General features: G+C 44.3%; 1 pseudogene; it reads left to right on the top strand.

Annotated features, from left to right (window-relative positions):
- The first annotated feature begins 1,485 nt into the window (after positions 1-1,485).
- LOC118653494 lies at positions 1,486-23,021 on the top strand (annotated as a pseudogene).
- Positions 23,022-26,005: the final 2,984 nt, after the last annotated feature.

Below are 26,005 nucleotides of genomic sequence, written 5' to 3'. Positions count from 1 at the left end.
GGGACTACATCACAATGAAAAGCTTCTGCACAGCAAAATAAACCATCAACAAAATGAAAAGGGAGTCCATTTATGGGAGAAAATATTTGGCAATGATACATCTAATAAGAGGTTAATCTCCAAAATATATAAGGAACTCTTACAACTTAACAAAAGGAAGAAAACAATTCAATTAAAAAATGGGCAGAGTTGAGCGTCAACCTATGAACCTGGAGGTCCCGGTTCGATTCCCAGCCAGGGCAGATGCCCAGGTTGCAGGCTCAATTCCCATTGTGGGGCATGCAGGAGGCAGCCAATCAATTATTCTCTCTCATTATTGATGTTTCTATCTCTCTCTCCCACTCCCTTCATCTCTGAAATCAATAAAAATATATTTTTTTAAAGTGGGCAAAGGACCCAAATAGGCACTTCTTCAAAGTGGACATACACAAGGCCAACAGACATGAAAAAAATGCTCAAAGTCACTGACCATCTGAGAGATGCAAATCAAAACCACAATGCGGTATCACCTCACATGTGTCAGAATGACTACCATCAGCAAATCAGCAAAAGACAAGTGCTTGGAGAAAAAAGATGGCAGCTGGCAGGACAGAGGTGAGGGAGAGGAAGTGAGTGAGTGAGGGGATGAAAGGAGAGTGTGTGGATGTGTGTGGTGTGTGTGTGAGTGAGTGAGGGACAGCTAAATCCGGAAGGAGCAGCAGAGGCTGGCAGACCAAGCTCTCTTGGACAGAGAGAGACTACCACTGCTGCGGGCACTCCCCGGACTGCGGGACTCGGGCACGGAGCCCACGCCATCTTGAAGGGGAGAGCTGCCTCTTCTAGGAGCTCATTAGCACCACCACCCAGACAGGCCTTAGACACTGCAGTGAACCAGAAGCCACACTAGCCAAAATCCTGCTGCTCCACCCACAGACCCGTGGACCCTGAGACCTCCACCTCCAAAGGTGCACTGCTCCTGCAGCAATAAGTGCAAATTCCCTCCTCCCCAGCGGCAGAACTCCGGACACCACATTCGTGCGTTCCCAGCTCGCAGGCATCCGGGACACACCACTCTATAGGCAGCTCTTGGATGCCACTGTGAGCCCCTGCTGGGTGTGATTTTGAACAGACAAGGGTGCGCTGCCCCACAGTAGAAATTCTGAATTCCATCTTCCTGAGTAACTGCCCACAGACAACCCAGCTGTGCAATTTCAGTGCCAGGGTCCCTCAGCGTGCCTCAGCGTGCTCTGTGCCAGCAAATGCACTGCCACAGTCATGCATTTCCAATGAGCAGGCACCCAGAGCCCATCTATCCACAGGGCGCTCTGGGGAGCTGCTGTGAGCCTCTGCTGGCTGCGACCTTGGACAAACAGGGATGCACTCCACCCGGCAGTAGAAATTTTGAATTCACTCATCCTGGATACCTGCCCACAGATGCCTCAATTACGTGGCTTCAGTGCCAGGGCCCTTCAGAATGCGTCAGTACACCCTGCTGGCAAACGCACCATGGGTGTCCCTGTGAGTCGCCACTGGGGGCATGTGTATCCAACCATGGAAGCAGCAGCAAAAGCTGAGTCTGCTCACCCCACAACTACAGAACTCTGGACATCACAGTCATGCCTTTCCAGAGCACAGGCCTCCTGAGTCCCATCACCCCAAAAGACAGTTCCTGGGTGCCACTGTGAATCCCCGCTAGGCAATTTCAACCAAGGGCACAAGACAGCAAAAATTGGGACACCCCCCTCCACGGCTGCTGCTGACTTCTAGACACCACAGTTGTGCCTTTCCAGCTCATAGGCCTACATCAAGAGAACCCAAATAGCTCAAGTAGGGAGTTACACCAGATTACCAAGCCCAGGAGACCTGAGAGATTACACCAGTAGCACCATCCCCAAAAGAACCTGGGTAGCAAAGCTATCAGATCTACAATTAAAATGTTACAGCAAAACATGGGAAGACAAAAAAGCAATTTCCAAAGGAAAGAAAAAGAAGAATCACCAGAAAGGGAGTTAAATGAAACCGAGGCTAGCAACATATCACAGAAAGAAGTCGGAGTAATGGTTATATGGATGCTCAAATGGCTGGATGACAAATACACACAACTCAATGAGAATTATAAGGAGCTGAATGAGAATGTCACCAACATGAAAAGGAACCAAGAGGAAATGAAGAACGACGTAGCTGCAATAAAGAACACAATGGAAGGCTTAAACAGCAGACTACAAGAGGCTGAGGACCGCATCAGCGAATTAGAAGACAAGGTAGGAAAAAACACACAAACACAGAAGCAACTGGAAAGAAGATTTAAAAAGCAAGAGGATTGCCAAAACCAGTTTGGCTCAGTGGATAGAGCATTGGCCTGTGGACTGAAAGGTCCCAGGTTCGATTCCGGTCAAGGGCATGTGCCTGGGTTGCGGGCACATCTCCAGTAGGCAGTTGATCGATGTTTCTCTCTCATCGATGTTTCTAACTCTCTGTCTCTCTCCCTTCCTCTCTGTAAAAATCAATAAAATATATTTAAAAAAAAAAAAGCAAGAGGAGAGCCTAAGGGAGCTTTGGGGCAACACAAAAAGAAACAACATTTGCATAATAGGGGTACCAGAAGGAGAGGAAGAGAAGCAAGGAATAGAAAACCTGTTTGAAGAAATAATGACAGAAAACTTCCCTGATATTGGCAAGAAAAAAACTATGCAAGTGCAAGAAGCACATCCAGTCCCAAACAAGATGAACCCCAAAAGACCAACACCAAGACACATCATAATTAAATTGGCAAATACCAACGACAAAGTAAGAATCTTAAAGGCTGCCAGAGAGAAACAGAAAGTTACCTACAAGGGAGCTCCTATTAGAATATCAGCTGACTTCTCAACAGAAACACACCAGGCCAGAAGGAGGGAATGAAATGAAATATACAAAGTCATGCAAAGCAAGGGACTGAATCCAAGAATACTATACCCAGCAGGGCTATCATTCAAAATTGAAGGTGGAATCAGGACCTTCACAGACAAAAAAAAGGGCTAAGAGAGTTTATTACTACCAAGCCAGCAATGCAAGAAATGCTAAAGGGACTGCTGTAAAAAGAAGAAACAGAAAGGCAAGAAGAAACACAAACATTAAGAATAAAAATGACATCAAACAAGTACTTATCAATAATAACTTTAAACGTAAATGGATTAAATGCACCAATCAAAAGACATAGGGTAGCTGAATGGATAAGAAAACATGACCCAGGGAGGTAAGATGGCTGCCGAGGGGACTGCAGGCTGCTAGATAGTGTGAGACTGAGACAGCGAAAGGTGAGTATGTGGATGTGCGGGGAGTGTCAGTATTTGTGAGTGAGGGACAGCTATACCCCAAGGGACTGTTGGGGACAGGCGGGCCGGCCCCCTGTAAAGGGACAGCCTCTACTGCGGCTGAAATCTCTCCCGGAGCGGCTGCCTCTGCCACAGAGGTCGTGCCATCTTGAAGGGGAGATGGCTGTGATCGGAGACTGACTGTGATGGGAACCCCAGCCTTACCTTCAACTGGGGAGACCTTGGATGCTTCCTGGGACCTTACAGCCACAACACCCAGGGACCAGTTACCTCAGCTGCAAACCCACGAATGCCGGAACTCCAACCTCACGAACCATGGCGCCTGGGAGGTCTGCAAAGGAGGAGACAAATGGTACAAATTCCCGGACAGGCCCTGCGCCTTCTCACAGAGCAGAAGGAACAGCTGAATCAAAGAGCACCTACCCGGAACTGGCGAACTAAACACAGCTGGCATTGCCTAAAGAAAGGTGAGATTTGGAATCCAGGCTGGAGGGAGAAATGTATGCAGTGGGAACTAGAGCCTCAGAGGAAGACTGCCCTCACAAAATTCGGGGCTGTTGGGGTCAGTGTAGCCCTCATATGTGGAAGGGGGTCCACAAGGCTGCTGGCAGAAAGGGATTCTAGACTAACCCACAGCTGGACTGGACCCAGAAAGGCAGCCTGGAATACTGTACCAGCTGCGAGAGTCACGCACAGAGTCATGCACAGAAATGCACGCAGAGCCAGAGAGGCCTTTTAGCCCCGGATATTAAGACAGAAACACTGCCACCCAGGGGCTGTAGCAGAAATTGACTCGTGTGTAAATACAACTAAAGACAGACTGAGAACCAAAGAGAGCAGAAAGGTCACCCCTGCTTGAAAATAGGGTTGTGGAGTGTAGAACATTTCCATCTTCTCAGAAAGTTGCTTCATGACCCTTCTAAGTCAATCCCTGCACTTCCCTCAGAGGCAACCACACATGTGACATCTATAGCCACAGTTTGAAGCAGGAGTCAAAAAAGGCCCATACATTACAATTGGTTGTTGTCTCTTCTAAACTGACTCCAGGCCCATTGCAAAATGAAAATTCAAGACTCCTTAGAGCTTCTTAAGAATTTTAATATGGACCTCTTGTCTTTGGAAGTTCTACCTCCTGAACAAATTCTTGATTTTCCCAAATCTTTTCTATTTTACTTTTAATGAGAGAAATAAAAATATATGTCTGATGCTAAAAAAGAAAATAGGTTTGTGGCTTGGGACACAGAGGAGCCGTGCATTGCAGGGAACTTCAATACTGTGCTGACTACCTACAAGGAAAAAGACCTGCCAAGCAGAACAGTGGAGGAAGTGAACGACCTTCACTACTTCACATTTTTATTTTTTACCTTTTACTTAAGAAACTAATTTTTTCTCTCACTAGATTTTACCTTCTTTTTAATTATATTTTTATTTTTAACTATTAGTATTAATACTATTATTTTACCCTTTTAAAAAAAGTTTTATTTTATGTTATTTTTTTTCTTTATTTTATTTTGGGATAGTGTTATACATTCTATTTTGATTTTCCCTTTAGCATTGTTTTACTCTATCTCAGTTTTTCCTTCATGCCAACACTCTCTTCATCACTTTTACCCTTTTTTTCCCCCCCTGTTTCTCTTACCCTGTTCCGGCTATAATTTTTCTCTAGCCTTTCTTTTTACTCACTGTTAAAAACTGCTTTTACTCATACATCTAATTTCCTCTCCCCTGCTCCAAACCCATACACACTTCTCTCTTTGCTTTCTTCACTATCCAAATTCTTTTTCTTTTCTTTTTGCCTTTTTCTTTCTTTCTGTATTATTGTTGTTTGTTTGATTATTGGTTAGTTTTTGTTTGTTTGTTGTTTTTGGTGTGTTTTTTTTTGTTTCGTTGGTTTTTTTTGCTTCTCTTTTTCCTCTCCTCGCTTGTTCTCTTCTTCTACTAATAGCTTAACTAATCCAAATCACCACCTCAGGCCTATCTACTCTCTATCCTCCTTTTCCAATAGTAAACAAATACACAGATATATTAAAGAAGGAGGAAATTTTTTTATATATATTTTATTGATTTTTTTACAGAGAGGAAGGAAGAGGGATAGAGAGTTAGAAACATCGATCAGCTGCTTCCTGCACACCCCCCACTGGGGATGTGCCCGCAACCAAGGTACATGCCCTTGACTGGAATCGAACCTGGGACCCTTCAGTCTGCAGGCTGACGCCCCATCCACTGAGCCAAACCAGTTAGGGAAAGAGGAGGAAAATTTTATATATATATCTCCTATCTAATAATAGAGAAACATGGTAATTAGCCATACAACCACTACCCTTCCCATTGGCTAATCAGGGTAATATGCAAATTAACTGTCAGCCAAGATGGTGGTTAACCACCAACCAAGATGGCGGTTAATTTGCATATACTGTCTCTGAGCGAAGACTGAAGACAACATGGAAGCCAAGGGCTATAGAAGGGAGCAAAGTAGAGGCCACAGACACAGTAAAGGAGCCAAAGCTGCAGAGGCAGGAGGCGAGAGGGGAAACCCAGCCACAGCGGCTGGGAGTGGGAGGGGAAACCAGGCAGCAGCGGCTGGGGGCAGTTTGGGCAAACTCACAAAGCCTGAGCGGCTGGGGCGGGTTGGGCAAACCCACCAAGCCTGAGCGGCTGGGGGCGGGTTGGAAAATCCCACCAAGACTGAGCGGCTGGGGGCGGATGGAAAAACCCAGCAGCAGCGGCTGGGTGCAGGTTGGGCAAACCCACCAAGATGGAGTGGCTGGGGGCGGGTTGGGCAAACCCACCAAGCCGAAGCAGCTGGGAGCAGTTTGGGAAAACCCAGCAGCAGCGGCTGGGTGCAGGTTGGGCAAACCCACCAAGCTGGAGCGGCTGGGAGCAGTTTGGGAAAACCCAGCAGCAGCGGCTGGGTGCAGGTTGGGCAAACCCACCAAGCTGGAGCGGCTGGGAGCAGTTTGGGAAAACCCAGCAGCAGCGGCTGGGTGCAGGTTGGGCAAACCCACCAAGCCGGAGCGGCTGGGTGCGGGTTGGGAAAACCCACCTGTTATGGGTTGGCTCAGCGAGATAGACCACTGACTCAGAATTTAAATTTAAGAGCCTTTATTAAGCTGGCCAGCTGACCACAGCGCCTATCTCCCCCTCTGGGAGCTTCGGAGCATGTGGCAGAGATCAAGGGTGCAGTATGATCCTTTATAGCACAACAGTGTTACCTTAGAAGTTCATAGAAAGTTCATAAGCACAAAGGGGGGGTAAACAGAGTCACACCTGGCTGGAGCGTATCATAACACATTGTTTTTCTAAGACAATCTAGCAATTTTTCTTCCATGGTTCTTAACCCTGGCACAATCCTCCATACGTCAGTCCCCGCTCCCAGCACATTAAATTTCTCATGTCCCATTTCCTTCCCTTAGCACATTCTGTAACATTCTGTAACCCTTCCATGCCGCAGTCCCTCACCCTAGCACACCACCCAGCTGGAGCAGCTGGGTGTGGGTTGGGAAAACCCACCCAGCTGGAGCGGCTGGGTGCGGGTTGGGCAAACTCACCCAGACTGAGCGGCTGGGGGCGGGTTGGGAAAACCCACCAAGCTGGAGCGGCTGGGGGTGGGAGCGAAGCCCACCTCAGCAGGTTTTGTTCCCTTCTCTGCTTTGCTCCAGCCATAGTAAGCCCTATTCTTGCAGGAATCTTCCTGCAACGGGCCTCTAGTATATATATATATATATATATATATATATATATATACATATATATATATATATATATTTCTTTTATATATATTTTTCTTTTTTTTGTATTTAGTTTTTTACTTTTCTTCTTATACACCCATTCTCTTTCTACCTTCTCTATACTGAATTGTGGCTATTTCCCCATTCATTCAATTCCTTGAACTTACCTCCTGGAAACACTATGAACAGCTCTATTCCAACAAAATGGACAACCTAGATGAAATGGACATATTCTTAGAAAAATACAAGCTCCCAAAACTCAATCAAGAAGAATAAAAAAAACTGAATAGGCCGATAACTACCAAAGAAATTGAAGCAGCAATCAAAAATCTTCCAGCAAACAAAAGCTCTGGTCTGGATGGCTTTACAGGGGAGTTCTACCAAGCATTCAAAGAAGAACTAAAACCTATCCTCCTCAGACTATTCCAAAAAATTCAAGAGGAAGGCACACTTCCAAGCTCTTTCCATGAAGCCAGCATTACCCTAATCCCCAAACCAGAAAAAGACACCACAAAAAAAGAGAACTACAGGCCAATATCCTTGATGAACATAGATGCTAAAATTCTCAACAAAATTCTAGCAAATCGAATTTAGCATTGCATTAGAAAGATCATACACCCCAACCAAGTGGAATTTATTCCAGGGATGCAAGGATGGTACAATATCTGCAAATCAATACATGTGATATATCACATAAACAAACTGAGAAACAAAGATCACATAATCATATCAATCGATGCAGAAAAAGCATTTGACAAAATCCAACACCCTGTCTTGATAAAAACTCTCAGCAAAGTGGGAATAGAGGGATCATATCTCAACATAATAAAAGCATTATATAACAAACCTACAGCCAACATTATACAATGGGCAAAAACTAAACTCATTTCCCCTAAGAACGGGAGCAAGACAGGGATGCCCACTTTCACCACTCCTGTTCTATACAGTACTGGAAGTGCTAGCCCTAGCGATCAGACAAGAAGAAGAAATAAAAGGCATACAAATTAGAAAAGAAAAAGTAAAACTGTCCTTATTCGCAGATGACATGATACTATACATAGAAAACCCCAAAGACTCCATCAAACAACTACTGGACCTAATAAGTGAATTTGGCAAAGTAGCAGGATAAATAATTAATGCCAAGAAATCTATGGCATTTTTATACAGCAATAGTGAACTTACAGAAAGAGAAATTATAAAAACAGTCCCATTTACCATTGCACACACAAAAAAGTTAAGATACCTAGGAATAAACTTAACTAATGACGTAAAAGACCTGTATTCAGAAAACTACAGGACATTGAAAAAAGAGATAGAGGAAGACATGAACAAATTGAAGAATATACCATGTTCATGGATTGGTAGAATCAACATCATTATAGTGTCCATACTACCCAAAGTAACCTATGAATTCAATGCAATCCTCACTAAAATACCTACAACACACTTCAAAGACCTAGAACAAACTCTCCAAAAATTCATCTGGAATAAAAAAAGACCCAGAATAGCTGCAGCAATCTTGAGAAAGAAGAACAATGTAGGAGGGATCACAATACCAGATATCAAGCTATACTACGAAGCCACTGTTCTCAAAACTGCATGGTACTGGCACCAGAACAGACATATAGACCAGTGGAACAGAACAGAGAACCCAGAAATTGACACAAGCCAGTATGCTTAATTAATATTTGACAAAGGAGGCAAGAGCATACAATGGAGATAAGACAGTCTCTTCAATAAATGGTGTTGGGAAAAGTGGACAGATACTTGCAAAAAAATGAAACTAGACAACCAACTTACACCATACACAAAAATAAACTCAAAATGGATAAAGGACTTAAACATAAGATGGGAAACCATAAAAATACTAGAGGAATTCAAAGGCACCAAAATCTCGGACATATGCTGAAGCAATTTCTTCACTGATACATCTCTGAGGGCAATGGAAACTAAAGAGAAAATAAACAAATGGGACTACATCAAAATAAAAAGCTTCTGCACAGCAAAAGAAACCATCAACAAAACAACAAGAAAGCCCACTGTATAGGAGAACATATTTGCCAATGTTATCTCTGATAAGGGTTTAATCCCTAACATCTACAGGGAACTCATACAACTTAACAAAAGGAAGATAACCCAATCAAAAAAATGGGCAACGGATCTAAATAGATACTCTTGGAAAGAAGACATAAGGAAGGCCAAGAGACATATGAAAACATGCTCAAAGTCAATAATCATCTGAGAGATGCAAATCAAAATGACAATGAGGTACCATCTCACACCTGTCAGAATGGCTATCATCAACAAATCAACAAATGACAAGTGCTGGTGAGGATGTGGAGAAAAAGGAACACTCATGCACTGTTGGTGGGAATGCAGACTGGTGCAGCCACTGTGGAGAACAGTATGGTGTTTCCTCAAAAAACTAAAAATGGTGCTTCCATTTGACCCAGTGATCCCACTTCTAGAAATATATCCCAAGAAACCAGAAACACCAATCAGAAAGGATATATGCACCCTTATGTTCATAGCAGCACAATTTACAATAACTAAGATTTGGAATCAGCCTAAGTGCCCATCAGCAGATGAGTGGATTAAAAAACATTTCTAAAACATGTTTCCGATTAAAAAGAACCAAGGAAGCTTCCAAGATTTAGAAGAAGATAACATCTGGGTAATCAGCTATTCTGAGATTCTAGACCTGACCTGCTAAAAATTTGGGCTTTAAGACTCTTTATGAAGAGCTAATATTACATTTCTTCCTTCTTATTCTATTTTGATAGTCATACCTGTAGAAATTGTTGTAAGACTTTGTTGGGTTATATATATGCTTATCTATAAATAAGCTAATCTAAGATAGAATAAGAATAGAAAATGAAACTGATTTACATTCTTATAATTTTCTTCCTACTATACCTATCTAGAAACTGAATATGCCTTCTTAGACACTCTCCCTTACTAAACATAGAAAGGTTAGATTGGAAGCCCACTAACCTTTCCCATTTATTATTAGAAAATGATGTTCTGCCTTAACTGGTTTGACTCAGTGGATAGAGTGTCGGCCTGCAGACTCAAAGGTCCCAGATTCGATTCCAGTCAAGGGCATGTACAAGGGCCTTGGTTGTGGGCACATCCCCAATAGGAGGTGTGCAGGAGGCAGCTGATCAACGTTTCTCTCTCATCGATGTTTCTAACTCTCTATCTTTCTCCCTTCCTCTCTGAAAAAAATCAATAAAATATATTTTTTAAAAAAAGAAGGGAGAGAAAACCAAGATGGTGGCATAGGTAAACACCAGAAATTGCTGCCTCCACGCAACCACTTCAAAAATACAGCTAAAAGACAAAACAGACATCATCCAGAACCACAGAAAGGCTGGCTGAGTGGAAATTCTACAACTAGAAGGAAAGAGTAAAGCACACTGAGACTCAGAGGAGGTGCGGAAGTAAAGTGTAGAGGTATAGAGGTGCATGTGGAAAGGGCTGGCAACTGAGGATGCGGTTGTCTTTTTCAATCAGGAGGAGGGAGTCTGAAGCTCCCGACGGCTCTGAACGCCAGTTCCGGGCTAGTCTCTGGGGACCCAGACGCATACGGGGAGAAACTGGACTGTCTGGCATCAGTCAGAACTCCAGGGCGGCTTTCTCTCAGAGGTGCTTGCAGTGATTACTGAGACACTGAGACTCAGGGCCTTGTAGGGTAGGACTGAGGATCAGCCATAGCTTTTTGCTCCACCCTGTTGATTCCCTGAGACCCCGCCACACCCAAGCTGTGCTCAGAGGCTTTTGCATATGAAAGGCCTGGCCCTTTGCAATCTGAAAATTACCTAACAAACTGCAGCTGGGCCAGACAGACCCAGAACTTCCAAGAGAAGGCCCAAGGCCCCACAGCAGCTTGCATTGCTTCACAACTGGGCCTCATCTGGGCACCTCCAAACCCCAAACAAAGAAGAAGAATCTGTAGATCTCTCCATAGCTCCTGCTGTGTAGCCTCAGGCAGAGGCTAAATTACCACCTCCTTAGATCCAAGAGCCAGTGTACCCAGTGGTCAGAGTGGGACCATCCAGATTACAACTCCTCAGATCCATAAGGGACACACTCAGGGGGCAGACTCAGTGAGCACCAAAACCCCACTGAATCAAGTCTTGCCCAAGAAGGGTGTCTTCAGCACAGAAGTTCCCCAACTGTAGACACAGCTGATTCCCACAGGCAATTGGCCTGGAGGTCAATTCCTTCCAGTGATACCTACAACAATCAAGGCTTAACTACAACAAGACTGTGCACAAAGTCAACAAAGGGGCTCACCAAGAGTGTTCACCTCAGGTAATTGGGGAGGCTGAGCCACTGGGCCCTATAGGACACCTAGCACAAAAACCCACTCTATCAACACAGGGAAGCATAAAAAATGCAGAGACAAAGAACCAGGTCAGAAATGACAGAAATGGAGGAAAGCAAACTACTGGATATAGAGTTCAAAACCAAACTTATAAGGTTTTTTAAGAATTTTCTAGAAATCGCTGATAAATTCAGTGAGACCCTCAAGAAATCTAGTGAGACCCTTGAGTGTATGAAAAAGGACCAACTAGAAATTAAGCATACTCTGACTGAAATAAAGAATATTATACAAAGTTCCAACAGCAGACTAGAGGATCAAAAGAATCAAGTCAAAGATTTGAAATACGAAGAAGCAAAGAACACCCAACCGGAAAAACAAAAAGAAAAAAGAATCCAAAAATAGGAAGATAGTGTAAGGAGCCTCTGGGACAACTTCAAGCATACCAACATCCGAATTATGGGGGTGCCAGAAGAAGAGAGAGAGCAAGATATTGAAAACCTATTTGAAGAAATAAAGACAGAAAACTTCCCCTACCTGGTGAAAGAAATAGACCTGCAAGTCCAGGAAGCCCAGAGAACCCCAAGCAAAAGGAATCCAAAGAGGACCACACCAAGACACATCATAATTAAAATGCCAAGAGCAAAAGACAAAGAGAGAATCTTAAAAGCAGCAAGAGAAAAAAAGTCAGTTACCTACAAGGGAGTACCCATACGACTGTCAGCTGATTTCTCAACAGAAACTTTGCAGGCCAGAAGGGAGTGGCAAGAAATATTCAAAGTGATGAATACCAAGAACCTACAACCAAGATTACTTTATCCAGCAAAGCTGATCATTCAGAATTGAAGGTCAGATAAAGAGCTTCACAGATAAGGAAAAGCTAAAGGAGTTCATCACCACCAAACCAGTATTATATGAAATGCTGAAAGGTATCCTTTAAGAAGAGGAAGAAGAAGAAAAAGGTAAAGATACAAATTATGAACAACAAATACACATCTATCAACAAGTGAATCTAAAAATCAAGTGAATAAATAATCTGATGAACAGAATAAACTGGTGAATATAATAGAATCAGGGGCATAGAAAGGGAGGGCACTGACTATTCTCGGAGGGGAAATGGGAGTGGGGGGTGTGGGAAGAGACTGGACAAAAATCGTACACCTATGGATGAGGACAGTGGGGGGGTGGGGTAAGGGCAGAGGGTGGGGTGGGAACCAGGTGGAGGGGAGATATTGGGGGGAAAAAAGAGGAACAACTGTAATAATCTGAACAATAAAGATTTAATTTAAAAATAATAATAATAATAAAATGAAAAATAATTTCAAGGAAAAAAAGAATAGTAGTTTGGAAATAAAAGAATAAACTATTTCTGTATTTTCTGTGCTAGAGCTAAACACTGAAAATCAAATTCTGAGGAATTTTGTGAGCTCGTTGTGGAAAATTGGTGATTTCAAAAAATTAAATTATAAATACTTAGAGTTAGGTACCTGCATTGAAGACAAGAGCAATAAATACTTAAAACTGAAAAAAAAGAAAATGATGTTCTAATCCTTCATTATGATGATGATGACGACACTGATTCTTTACTAGCTACCTACTGGCTTTTCCTCACTGTTAACATAACTTTAAGTCACATACTATTAACCAAATAATCGTGGTTGCATTGTTTTTATTGTTTCTCTTTTTATTATGTTAATAGATGCAGAAGGAAGATGCACAACAGAAATAACAATACTCAAATCATGATAGCCCATACATTAGAAATGATCCAGAGCTTTTTTCCTTAACTGTCAAATGCCTGACTAAACGTAATGGGAAAACCATTCTTAAAAAACAATAATTTGGCCCATGCTCATATTCCAGGTTACCTAAAAGCCTCTTCCTCCCCATTGGCCAGAAGGAAAAATGCTGTAAACTGTCTTAACATAACCACAGATGAAGTCCTAGGAATGAGCCTTCCTAGCTTCATGGGACTGAGCAATTATCAAAATAGTCATCAATACATCTTCTGGATTGACTTATGACCAAAAGGGGGAAATGAGGAAAGAAATGGAGCTTAAGCTCTTCTGACTAAATCAGTAACCAAGGAAGAATAGTCTAAAAATTCATCCTATGGCAAACCATGGGGAATAGTCATATATATCAGTGATTACAGAAAACAGTGCCTGTTCTTTCTATACCCAGATTATCAATGTAAGAAATGTCCAAACCTGTACAGAATTTTTATAAGAGTTTATTTAAGACAAATGATGACATGTCTGGGAGCAAGATCTCAAATGATCCAGAGAATAACAGTTTTTCAGCTTCTTTTATGCATTTGAGATTAAGGAGGGAACATAAGGAAGATTATATGAAGGTGGGAGGAAGCAAGCAAGGATGAGATTATAGGACAGTTACGATTATGTGTTCTCTTGAGGTGTCTGAAAGGGAGCATTTCAAAGGTGTGTTAATCTAGATGCATAGAAACAATGGGCAGGGCTTGCTTAAGGCAAAGATAAGCCTTTTACTAAAAAAGTTATGTACCTGGGGCATGACACCCCACCATGACCTGTCCAATTAGGAATTTATGATCAAATCCTCTAGGGAGGTTACTCTCCATAGAACTCCTTTTTGTCATCCACAAGATAAAATGCATCTCCAAGAGTTTCAAGGCAATTTAATTGTTTCCAAACCCAACCTTATTTTCATATACATCCTTTCCTTTCATGTAAAATTGTTAATTACTGAAATATATGTACCCTAATTAAAAATGAGCCAGATGTACTTTTCACTTACTCCTCTGCCTATATAAGCACCTCTCACTTTTTCGAAGTTGGAGCACTGTTTCAAGGTTTCTTGAAGTTCTGCTCTCAGGCTACAGTCCTCAGATGGGCCCAAATAAAAATTCTTTACATTTCCAGAGATTCAGTTTTATTTTCATTGACACTTGTATTCCCAGAATAAATCCCACTTAGTTATGGTATATAATACTTTTTATATGCTTCTGAATTCAGTTTGCTAATATTTTGTTGAGGATTATTTCATTTATATTTAGGAGAAAAAATGATCTGCACTTTTCTTAATTTTGGATGTTTTTGAGTGTCTTTGGCATCAGAGTAATTGTTTTGTGCTGGTCTCAGCTTATTAATGATACTATTGGCTAGAAATGCCTGGAGGTATTAGGACCCTGGACCCAAGGTGAGCCCTCTTTCTGAACCAATGTTGTGGCTGGATCAGCATTTGTGGTTCTTAGCATGACTGAGAGAGAAACCTCAGCAGTAAACATCAGGAAACTTTGAAAGAACAAGGTTTATTACTTACAAGTCCTGAAGGGTACAGGGCCACTTGGCAAGGTTGCAGATAAAGAGTGCTTGAACTTGGGCTCTGCTTTTATTGGAGTCGAGGGTGAGGGGCCTAAGGTTTCACAAGTTTACTCTTACTTGGTGAATTCAAAACATAGGAACAGGAATTAAAGTGCAGGAAAGGGAAAAAAAGAGTGGTCAGAGATCTCTAAAACAAAGGAAACTTCAGGGGTGCGGCAGCGTAGCTCTTTATTCAGTCCTGTAGCTGGCAATGCATTTACTCGAGATATCTGTCTTTGAAGAGGATGTCTCAGCAATTTAAAGCTTAATATCAGGCACTTGCATTACAATAAAAAACCCAACTGTCAGGGGTTTGCACTACAGTAATATTGGCTTAATAGACCTGTGGCAGGATAGTAAGAAGTTATGAAAATTCCTGGGCAAGTGGAAGGGTAAACTGAGACAAGAGAATTAAACAAGGCCAAACAGTTTGGGCAGTTTGTGAATTGTGACCTTATCTTCCCCAACCAAGGAGACTTGGATGCAAATGGTTAATGGCTCTCCTCCTTAACCATAGAATACATGGCTTAAATCACCCTGGCCTGGGAAAATAGAGAACAAAGACCTTAGCTAAACCCAAGGACAAATATCACTTGGGGGATGCTGAGGAAGCAAGAGGGGAAGGGTTTAAGAAGGGGAGAGTTTTATCTTACTAAACAAAGAAGTCAGCTGTCTTTGGGAAGGTGTGTTGGGGGTGGAGTTTATCTCACTCACTGAACAAAGAAGTCAGTAGTCTTGGTACTTGCCTAGATAAAATCCCCAGATGTTCTCATAAATTCTGGGAAAAGCCACAACAAAGTAAAAGGGGGACTTTGAAATCTAGTCTGTTGCCCAAGATATCTGGCAAAGGAACCTTGAAACCTATAGACAGAAAACTTCCACCAGGTGAGGTGCTCAGATTAGCTGGGTTTCCCACTTGTGCTTTATATCATGTATTCTTTTTTTTATTTTATTTATTGCTTAAAGTATTACAAAGCGTATTACATATGTGTCCATTTTATCCCCCCGCCCTAGACAGTCCCCTAGCCTCCCCTATCCCCCAGTGTCTTATGTCCATTGGTTATGCTTATATGCATGCATACAAGTCCTTTAGTTGATCTCTTACCCCCCTACCTCCTGCCCCCCAACCCTCCCCGGCCTTCCCGCTGCAGTTTGACAATCTGTTTGAGGCAGCTCTGCCTCTGTATCTATTATTGTTCAAAAGTTTATAATGGTCTCTATTATCCATGAATGAGTGAGATCATGTGGTATTTTTCCTTCATTGACTGGCTTATTTCACTTAGCATAATGCTCTCCAGTTCCATCCATGACGTTGCAAATGGTAAGAGTTCCTTCCTTTTTAGAGCAGCATAGTATTCCATCGTGTAGATGTACCACAGTTTTCTAATCCATTCATCTACTGATGGGCACTTAGGCTGTTTCCAGATCTTAGCTATGGTGAATTGTGCTGCTATGAACATATGGGTGCATATATCCTTTCTGATTGGTGTTTCTGGTATCCTGGGATATATTCCTAGAAGTGGGATCACAGGGTCAAATGGGAGTTCCATTTGTAGTTTTTTGAGGAAACTCCATACTGTCTTCCATAGTGGCTGCACCAGTCTGCATTCCCACCAGCAGTGCACAAGTGTTCCTTTTTCTCCACATCCTCTCCAGCACTTGTCGTTTGTTGATTTGTTGATGATAGCCAGTCTGACAGGTGTGAGATGGTACCTCATTGTTGTTTTGATTTGCATCTCTCGGATGATTAGTGTATGTCATGTATTCTTAATAAATTTGCTTGCTTTGCTACAACGTTGCTGTCTGTCACTCCTCTGGAACCTTTCTTATGAGATTGACAGGAGCCGAGGAGGGGACAGCCCCTCTCCGATTCAGAGCTGTCCGCTAACATAGCTAATTTGAAAGTGTCCATTCCTCATCTATTATCTGGAAGAGTTCTGAGTAGTGTTGTTATTATTTATACCTGAAATGTTTGATAGAATTAAGCAGTAATGCCACCTGGACAGGACCTATTCATTATGGGAATATTTTTAGTTATTAATTTAGTTGATTTTTTAAATCTTTTACTGATTCTATGAAAAATGATAGAAACAGAGTCATTTCAAAATGGAGTCCAAGCCTCCACCTCAGAGGAATTGCCTTGCACATACCTCTTACTCCTCAAACCTTTGGAATGTTTGAAGTGGACAAAATAACCTTTGGACTGGGCCAAAGCAACATTGTATTCCAAACAACTGTTTGTAAAACTAACAGGTAAGCAGATGAAAGGACTGAAAATTAAGGACGTTCTTTAGAGTTCGCACCACCATGTATAGCTAACGAATAACTTAGCTTATTAGCACTAATAGAAATTTCTTCCTTCTATTCATGTAATGATTCCTCTTCCTTTTCTCATAAAAACCCCTTGCCTTCACCCCATAATCAGAATATTATTTGGGTTTCTGCCTGAATCAGTGCTTCCTGAATCTACTAGTATTCTTTGATCTCAAATAAACGCTTGTTGCCTCTCCCCTTAGCTTTTGTTTTCAAGTTAACAAGTCTGATTTGGAGTTTGTGTCTTCCCTCAAATGTACTCATTGCATCTTTGTGTATAATTTGTTCTCATAAAGTTGTCTCACTATTTTCTTCTAATTTTTTCAACTTACATAGAGTCAGTGGTGCTGTTTCTCTTTTTAGTCCTGATTTCGGTGATTTCTGAGGAATCTCTTTTTTTTTTTAAAGTTTATTTTATTGATTTTTTTTTTTTACAGAGAGGAATGGAGAGGGATAGAGAGTTAGAAACATCGATGAGAGAGAAACATCGATCAACTGCCTCCTGCACACCCCCAACTGGGGATGTGCCCGCAACCAAGGTACATACCCTTGACCGGAATTGAACCTGGGACCTTTGAGTCTGCAGGCCAATGCTCTATCCACTGAGCCAAACCGGTTAGGGCTGAGGAATCTCTTTTTCTTCCTGGTCAGTGTGCTTAAGATTTGTGATTTTTTTATTATCTTTTCAAAAATCAACTTTTGGTTTCATTGATTTTATGATGACAAATTCAGAATAAAGATTACCTCTGAGGGGGGCAAAGAGAATGGGATCAAGAGGACTACAGCAGACTTGCTAGGTAATAGTGTGTGATCAAACACTCCTAAAATATTTGATGAGGGAATGAAGGACTCCTAAGTATGTATTTCTAACTCTGACTACTCACTGGAGCTCCAGAATCAAAATTTTGAAGTACAATCTGGATAATTCCATTAGCATGTCCTGTAAGATCCTCAACCTTAACACATCTAAAAACCATCACCTCATTCCCCAAACTGCTCAACTTCCTGGAGACTGACTGCCATTTCTCAGGTGACTGTACAGTGAGGAAAAGACAAATACGCAGACCTATCTGATGTCTGTCTACTGAACTTCACTTCCTCTTGAGCAAAAGCAAGCTGACCAACTCTTTTTGATGTTGCTGTTGCTTAAATTTTTTTTTATGAAAGTATAGTTGGTTGGCATATAATATAGTATATTAGTTTCAGGGGTACTGTGTTGGGCTGCATATCTGACGCTTCGGCCAGGTGGGGCACGCTGTCCTAGAACATATAGATAGGAAGGTACTGACATCAGGCCAGGCCTTGAGATATGGTCTCATGGCCCCTTCCCAGCACGCAGGCCTTCTTTCTCAGAAGGCGTGGAAGTCTCATTCCAAATTTGGGAGACAAAGGACTGGAAAAAGTATAAATAAAAAAAGTTTCCTCCATATTGGGGGCCCAGAATTTGAAAGACACATTTTTCTCTGGGCCTCCACAGAATCTACACTAATAAAAGAGAAACATGGTAATTGGCATACGACCGCTACCCTTTTCATTGGCTAATCAGCGAGATATGCAAATTAACTGCCAGCCAAGATGGCGACCGGCAGCCAGGCAGCTTGAAACTAACATGAGGCTTGCTTGCCTCAGTGAGGGAGGATCGGAGGATCGTTGGAGGAAACCAACGTTCCCCGCCTGCGGCTGCAGGACTCTGAGCAGGCAGTTTAAGAAACATTGTAACAAATACCATAGGACTTCAGCCAGCAGATTCGCAACATTGTATGCAAAGGCCAGAAACCTACTTTCAGCAGCGGGAGGCCTAAGAGCTGGAGCCAAGCCTCAAGCTAAAGCTGGCCCAGAATAAAAAAAAAAAAGGAAAAAAGGAGCAGTTGGGAGCTTCAGTCACCCCCAGCCTGAAAACAGCCCTCAGCCCCTCACCCAGACTGGCCAGCCACCCCAGTGGGGACCCCCACCCTGAAGGGTGTGTGACCAGCTGCAAACAGCCATCATCCCCTCACCCAGGCTGGCCAGGCATCCCAATGGGGACCCCCACCCTGATCCAGGACACCCTTCAGGGCAAACCAGCCGGCCCCCACCCGTGCACCAGGCCTCTACCCTATATAGTAAAAGGGTAATATGCCTCCCAGCACCAGGATCAGCGGAGCCGCGAGGCCTCCCAGCACCGGGATCAGTGTGACAGGGGGCAGGGCCCAAACCCCCTGATTGCCCTGCGGCTCTATGTGTGACAGGGTGCGGCACCCCAACCCCCCCACCCCCACGGGCCCTGCTCTGTGTGTGATGGGGTAGAGCCATAACCTCCCTATCGGCCCTGCCCTGAGTGTGACAGCGGCGGCGCCCCAACCCCCTGATTGGCCCTGCTCTGTGGGTGATAGAGGGCGGTGCCCCAACGGCCCCCCCTGCCCCTCCACGGGCCCTGCTCTGTGGGTGATAGAGGGCGGCGCCCCAACCCACTGATCTGCCCTGCTCTGTGTGTGACAGGGGACAGTTCCCCAACTCCCCTATCGGCCCTACTCTCTGAGTGACAGGGGGAGCTCCTCAACCCCCTGATGGGCCCTGCTCTGTGTGTGACAGGGGAGAGCTCCCCAACCCCCTGATGGGCCCTGCTCTGTGTGTGACAGGGGGGAGCTCCCCAACCCCCTGATGGGCCCTGCCCTGTGTATGACAGGGTAAGGAGACCCAACCCCCCGATGGGCCCTGCTGTGTGCGTGACAGGGGGCAGCGCCCCAACCCCCTAATTGGCCCTGCTCTGTGCATGACAGGGGGTGGCGCCGCAACCTCCCCATCGACCCTGCCTTGAGTGTGACAGGGGGTGGTGCCCCAACCCCACAATCGGCCCTACCCTGAGCGTGACTGAGGGTGGCATCGCAACCTCCCAATCTGCCCTGCTCTGTGCATGACAGGGGGCGGTGCCCCAACTCCCCAATTGGACCTGCTCTGAGCCCGACCAGGGGCTGCAACTAGGGATTGGGCCTGCCCTCTGCCACCCGGGAGCAGGCCTAAGCCAGCAAGTCGTTATCTCCTGAGGGGTCCCAGACTGCGAGAGGGCACAGGCTGGGCTGAGGGACCCCCCTCCCCCCCGAGTGCACAAATTTTTGTGCACCGGGCCTCTAGTTTAATAATAAAATGTAACTCCTGTAGTTGGCACTGCAATTCAGCCTCTGCTTCGGCAGGGTGCTGTAACTGTAGTCGCTGGGCATGGAAGTCGGCACTGCAGTTCAGCCTCTGCTTCGGCAGGGTGCTGTAACTGTAGTCGCTGGCCAGCTTAATAAAGGCCCCTAAATTTTGATCTGAGTGCCTGGTGGTCGTCTCTGGGGGTTACCCCATTACAGTACAAAATAAGTGATTCAACATTTATATACCTTATTATGTGAAAATTAAAAACAGAAACACCATACAACCCAGCAATTCCACTTCTGGATATTTATCTGAAGAAAAGGAGAACACTAATTCAAAAAGATGGATGTACCCCTATGTTAATTGCAGCCTTATTTACAATAACCAAGATATGGAAGAAAACCAAGGTCTATCAATGGATGAATGAATAAAAAAAAGAATGTGCTACATATATACAATGGAATACTAACCAACCAACTCTTTTATTCTCAGTGGCCTTTAGGCAAATAGACAATGTTCAGAGACAGATGAGGCAGAAACTACTTGCTCAGGTAGTTCCCCAGGAAATCCCAAAATCGGATGCATGCTCCCCAGGAAGAAACTGGGAGGTGGGTTTTTCTCCTGCTCAGTTCCTCAGGGAAATGTAGCAGTCCAAACTGTCGCCTTTGTTCTCCAAAGCCCCCAACCTAGCACCCTTTCCTGTCAGTGCTTAGATTTGGGCAAGACAGAAACAAGTCCTTAGGGCAGCCTCTCAAAAAGGATGAATGTAGGATGTATGTTTCTTTCCTCTCTTTCCCTCCCCAGGGAGAAGCTGAGGATCTGGGAGTTTTCTCCCAATTGCCACACTGTGCTGGGAGGAGGGATAATGTGTACTAGTCTGAAATATTACTTTTTTCAAAGCAGTCCCTGATCTGTGGTGCTTAGATGCTGGCAAGGAAGAAACCAGCCTCTTAAGAAGTGTCTCTGGAAAATTGGAACATTGGATGTATTGAAACAGTTTTCTCTTTCTCTCTTGAGGGAGAAGCCACTGAGCTAGGAGTTTTCCTCCTGCTCATTGCACTGTCGGGGGAGAGACTCCGGTAAGTGAGAGCCATGAATTTTCCTACCCACTTCAATGTAGTTGGTTTGTCACTCCCCTGGGGTGCACAAGCTTCTTAACTGGTTTCTGGATTTCTCACAAAGGGAATTGGGCATGTGCCATTCTTGAGTCAGTGTCGCCATGGGGGAAGGAGGATGTGAGGCTTCTTACTGCACCATCTTGCTGATATCACCCTCTGATTCAGATGTTATAAATGAGTAAATTACATGGTATGTGAACTATATCTTAAAAGGTGTTTTTTTTTAAAATCCTCTGTGCTGTACAACTGAAACTAATATGAAATAATGTTGAATGCACACTGTAATAGGAAAACAAAATAACAAAAAAGAAAAATTAAATAAAAGTTTTAAAAAGATATATTTAAAAAAGAAAAGAAAATGGAAACAAAGGCCACAAACTGGGAAACAATATTTGAAAAACACACTTATTATCACTTTGTTTTATTTTATTCATTTTTAGGGAGAAAAGAAGGAAGAGGGAGAGAGAGAGAGGACAAAAACATTAATGTGAGAGAGAAACATTGATGGGCTGCCTCACACAAAATGCAGAACTGGAATCAAAACTGAAACCTGGGACTTCAGCTTGCAGATGCCAGCAAGTTACCCATCTGAAAGAGCTTCTCCAGTCCTCTGAAGATAAAGACAAACGGGCCTGGGACCTGCTGAGCTGGATTTTATCCTCAAAGGTCCTGACAGTCCACAGTGCAGGGAAGTCAGAGTTTGAAAAGATCTAAAAGCTGACTGGTGCCCCTCACACTCCTGTCCCTGTGCCGGACTTCCTATTTGAAATCGAGTACTCGGACCCAGCGAATGCCAAATTTTATGAGACCAAAGGAGAACGAGACCTAATCTATGCCTTCCATGGGAGCCGCCTAGAAAACTTCCATTCCATCATCCACAATGGCCTGCACTGCCACCTGAACAAGACATCCTTGTTCTGGGAAGGGATCTACCTCACCAGTGACTTGAGCCTGGCCCTCATTTATAGCCCCCATGGCTATGGGTGGCAGCGTAGCCTCCTTGGCCCCATCCTCAGCTGCGTGGCTGTGTGTGAGGTCATAGACCATCCAGATTGAAAGGGCGAGGACTACGCCCTCCATCTTACCCTGGGTCCTCCATTTTTGGGCAGAGCCATGTGCTCGGCAAGGCTTCTTCCCGGAAGAAGCCTCTGCTAGCCACACCCAGGATTTCTCTGGACTAACCAATGATAATCAAGGGAAGTGCACACCATCAATATGACCACATCCTGTGTAATGAGACACCGACTCGCGCCTGGCCAATCGGAGGGGCCCACAGTCCCCTCTCCTGCCCTTACCCCACCCCCCTATAAAACTCCTCGTCCCATCAGGCTTCGCTCTCTCTGCCACCTGCTGCTGTGTCAGTAAGAAGGGTGGGGGAGCCAGACCTAGGTTTGAAATAAAGGACTCTTTGCTTTTGCATCGGACTCGCTGGCTCCCTGGTGGGCTCTTGGGAATCTTGAAATCTGGGCAAAACACAGATGTCAAGTGCCAAACCAAGAAGAACGACTCCAAGGAGATAGATCGCAGGAGAGCGAGAAACAAGCACAGTGAAGGAGGAGACATCCCTCCAAAGTACTTTGTGGTCACCAACAACCAGTTCCTGAGAGTGAAGTACCTGCTGGTGTACTCACAGAAGCAGGCCAAGAGGGCTTCAAGCCAGCTGTCCTGGTTTTCCAGCCATTGGTTTACGGTCATATTCCTGTACCTGCTGCTGCTGCTCATAGTGAGTGTCATCAACTCCTCCACTTTCCAACACTTTTGGAATCGTGCGAAAAGATAATCTTTCTGGGCCGGGAGTGGGGACCACCTCCACCATGTGCCTTGTTTTGTACCTCCCATGCCCCGCATCCAGCCAGGTTGAGCCTGGGGGCCAGTTGGGGACCACAAGACAATTTTCATATGCCATAAATATAGATTGCCTTTGATGATGCTCCAGCCACACTCCGGCCAATAGGGACCACTGGGCCCTCACTCATAGGTTTTGGGTAGCCCTCCTGTCTGCTCCTGCCTAAACAGCCCTAGGGAGTTGGCTTTTCCATCAGGGCCAAAGGAAAAAGTCCTGCTGCATTTAAAAACAAAGTGTCCAAGCTGTCAGTGGTATGTTTACAGTCGCTCCTGGCGGACGTTGGCCCTTTCTCTAATGCCTTCTGGAAGGCGGAAAATGCGTAGTGGGGACGATAAATCACTAGGCAGTTGCCTTGTTTTGACTTGAGACCCTCAAGAGGAATAGTCATGTTTTTCATAAAAATCGGTGGGGATCAGTTTTTGAATTCCATCCACCTTTGTAAGTACAAAACATTTTCAGTTTTCTCAGGTCAACAAACAGCACTCTGCTGCAGCTGTAACCCCGTGCCCGACCATGGATGAGAATGGAAGGAGTCAGAGTTCTGATTAAAAAATACAAACCTAAAAAAAAAAAACACAACACAACAAAACAAACAAACAAAAACAAAAAAAACCTGAAACCTGGGCATGTAGCCTGACCAGAAATTGAACCAAGAGCCTTTGGTGCCCAGGATAATGCTCTAAGCAACTGAGCCACATGGGCCAGGGCAACACACATATTATAAAAGGCTTATATCTGAAACAGAAAATGAACATTCAATGTTCAACAATACAAAATTAAGCAACTCAATAAGTAATGAGCAAGAAAATGGAACAGACACTGTGCTAAAGAAGACAATGGAAGACCAGGAAGCTACTGAGAAGATGTTCAACCTCATTCATCTTAAGGGAAACACCAATTAAAGCCACAGTGAAATGCCACCACATGCCTATAAGCTTAGCTAAAATTAAAAATAAAATACAGAGAATGCTAGTGCTAGAAAGAATGAGGAAGCACCAGAACTATCGTGCATTCTTGGGGAGAATGCAAAATGATATAGACAAACTGAAAAACATTTTGTAGGTCACTTATATAGTTAAAAATATGCTTACCATTTGCTCCATCCAACAAGCCGAGTCCTAGATAATTGCCCAAGAGAAATGAAATGGACAGCAAACCTGTTTGCATATGTTCATAGAAGCTTTCCTAGCTGATTGGGTGACTGTACACTGGGGCTGGACGAATACCCAGACATATCTAGGACTACTGGAAACAGAGTCTAAGCTGACATTGATCCTGGAAGCCCAAAGTGTCACGATGGGCAGGGGGGGGAGGGGGGGGGAGCTGTTTGAGAGGGGCTTGTGAGGCATGGTAATAAGAGAAGTTGGGAATAGAGTCTGGTTCACAGTGAGCCGACCTGGTGTTTCGATCAACAGATGAACACAGTGGTCGTTTCTCCATCCCCCAAGTTAATTGCCAGTGGTACACTTGGCCGTTGGAGCAATGAATCCCACAGGGTCATTGGTCTGTGGGGTAAGAGCTATCGTGGTGGGGAAGGCTAAGTGAATCCCCTGATACTGGCCCCACCCCAGGCCAAGATAGTAGGTCAAAACCAAAAATGGGGATATTGCGGGAAGGGCGTTAGCAGAGATTGGTGAGGACCTACACAAAGCAGGGAAACTGGAGCCAGTAGAGCCCCAGGGATGAGGAGAGTGGGGGAGGTGTGGAGAAGTTCTAGGATTCTCCCTGTGGGGTAGAGAGGGAAGGAGGATGGGAGGGAAGAAATGGAAATGGCCAGAGGGATGCTGAGGCTTCCACTGGATGGATGGGTAATGTTTCCTAGGACCGTGGTGGGCACAGGAGATTTTGCTATATCCTTCCTCATCCATCTTAGCAGGTCGGAAATAGCACACCATGTCTTTAAAAGTCACTGGGAGGAGTGGGAGAGGGCATCAGCTACACACAGGCAGAGGTTGGGGGGAGGGGAGGCAGGGCACACTTGAGGAGGAGGATCAGAGATTTAGAGTGTACCCAATCTCCCTGCTGCATAACCTTCTCTATCAGAGCCAGAAAAATTGGGTCTTTGAGTGCCCTCTGGCAAGAGGTGTTCAGACAGCTCGGGCCTCTCTAGGAGATCAGCCAGAGTAGGCTGCAGGAGGGAGAGGCGACTGGAAAGACAGAGGAGTATGGCCCGACCAGGCATGGCTCAGTGGTTGAGCATCAACTTATGAACCAGGAATTCACGGTTGGATTCCTGGTTAGGGCACATGCCCAGGTTTCAGGCTCGATCCCCAGTAGGAGGTGTGCAGGAGGCAGCCAATCAATGATTCTCTCTCATCATTGATGTTTCCATCTCTCCTGTGCCGAGCCAGCTCAGCCAAGGGTTCGAAAGCCTGAGCGAGGGCGGTGAAGGATGAAGAAATGACAGACAAAGAGAATAAGCTGGGTCTAGGGGTGGATCTTCCTGTGCCTGGCTGAGGCCACAGAGAGAGATCCAGAGGCGAGGTGAGCCTTTATTTTATAGCCAGAGGTAAACAAGGTAGTGGTCACCATAGTTACAATGTTCTTGTGAGTTTCACTTGTTTTGGCAGCACTTGCTACATCTCCCTCAGCCCATTAGCTTCCCAGATAAGATCTAGGGAGCAACATAAGGTCAAGCCTAATTATGCTAAGGGGACTGTGCCCTCTAAGCTGGGACTGGTTTGTGGCTTTGCCAACAGGTCAGTCCGAGGCTTAACCCTATAGCCACGCCCTACATTCTCCCTGTCCCTTCCTCTCTCTGAAATATATATAAAATATATGTATATAATATATATGTATATAATATATATAATGTTTTTAAAGACAGGGGAGTATGAATGGGAAAGAGAGGAAGAAGGTGTGGAAGGAAGGGAGGAGGGCTGTTGGAGTAGGGGTTGGGTGGCAAGCAAGTGGAAATTCTAACAC

Source organism: Myotis myotis, unplaced genomic scaffold, assembly GCF_014108235.1.
Source record: "Myotis myotis isolate mMyoMyo1 unplaced genomic scaffold, mMyoMyo1.p scaffold_m19_p_4, whole genome shotgun sequence".
Taxonomy (NCBI): Eukaryota; Metazoa; Chordata; class Mammalia; order Chiroptera; family Vespertilionidae; genus Myotis; species Myotis myotis.
Note: the sequence above shows the minus strand (reverse complement) of the source record. Positions and strands in the feature narration are given on the sequence as shown.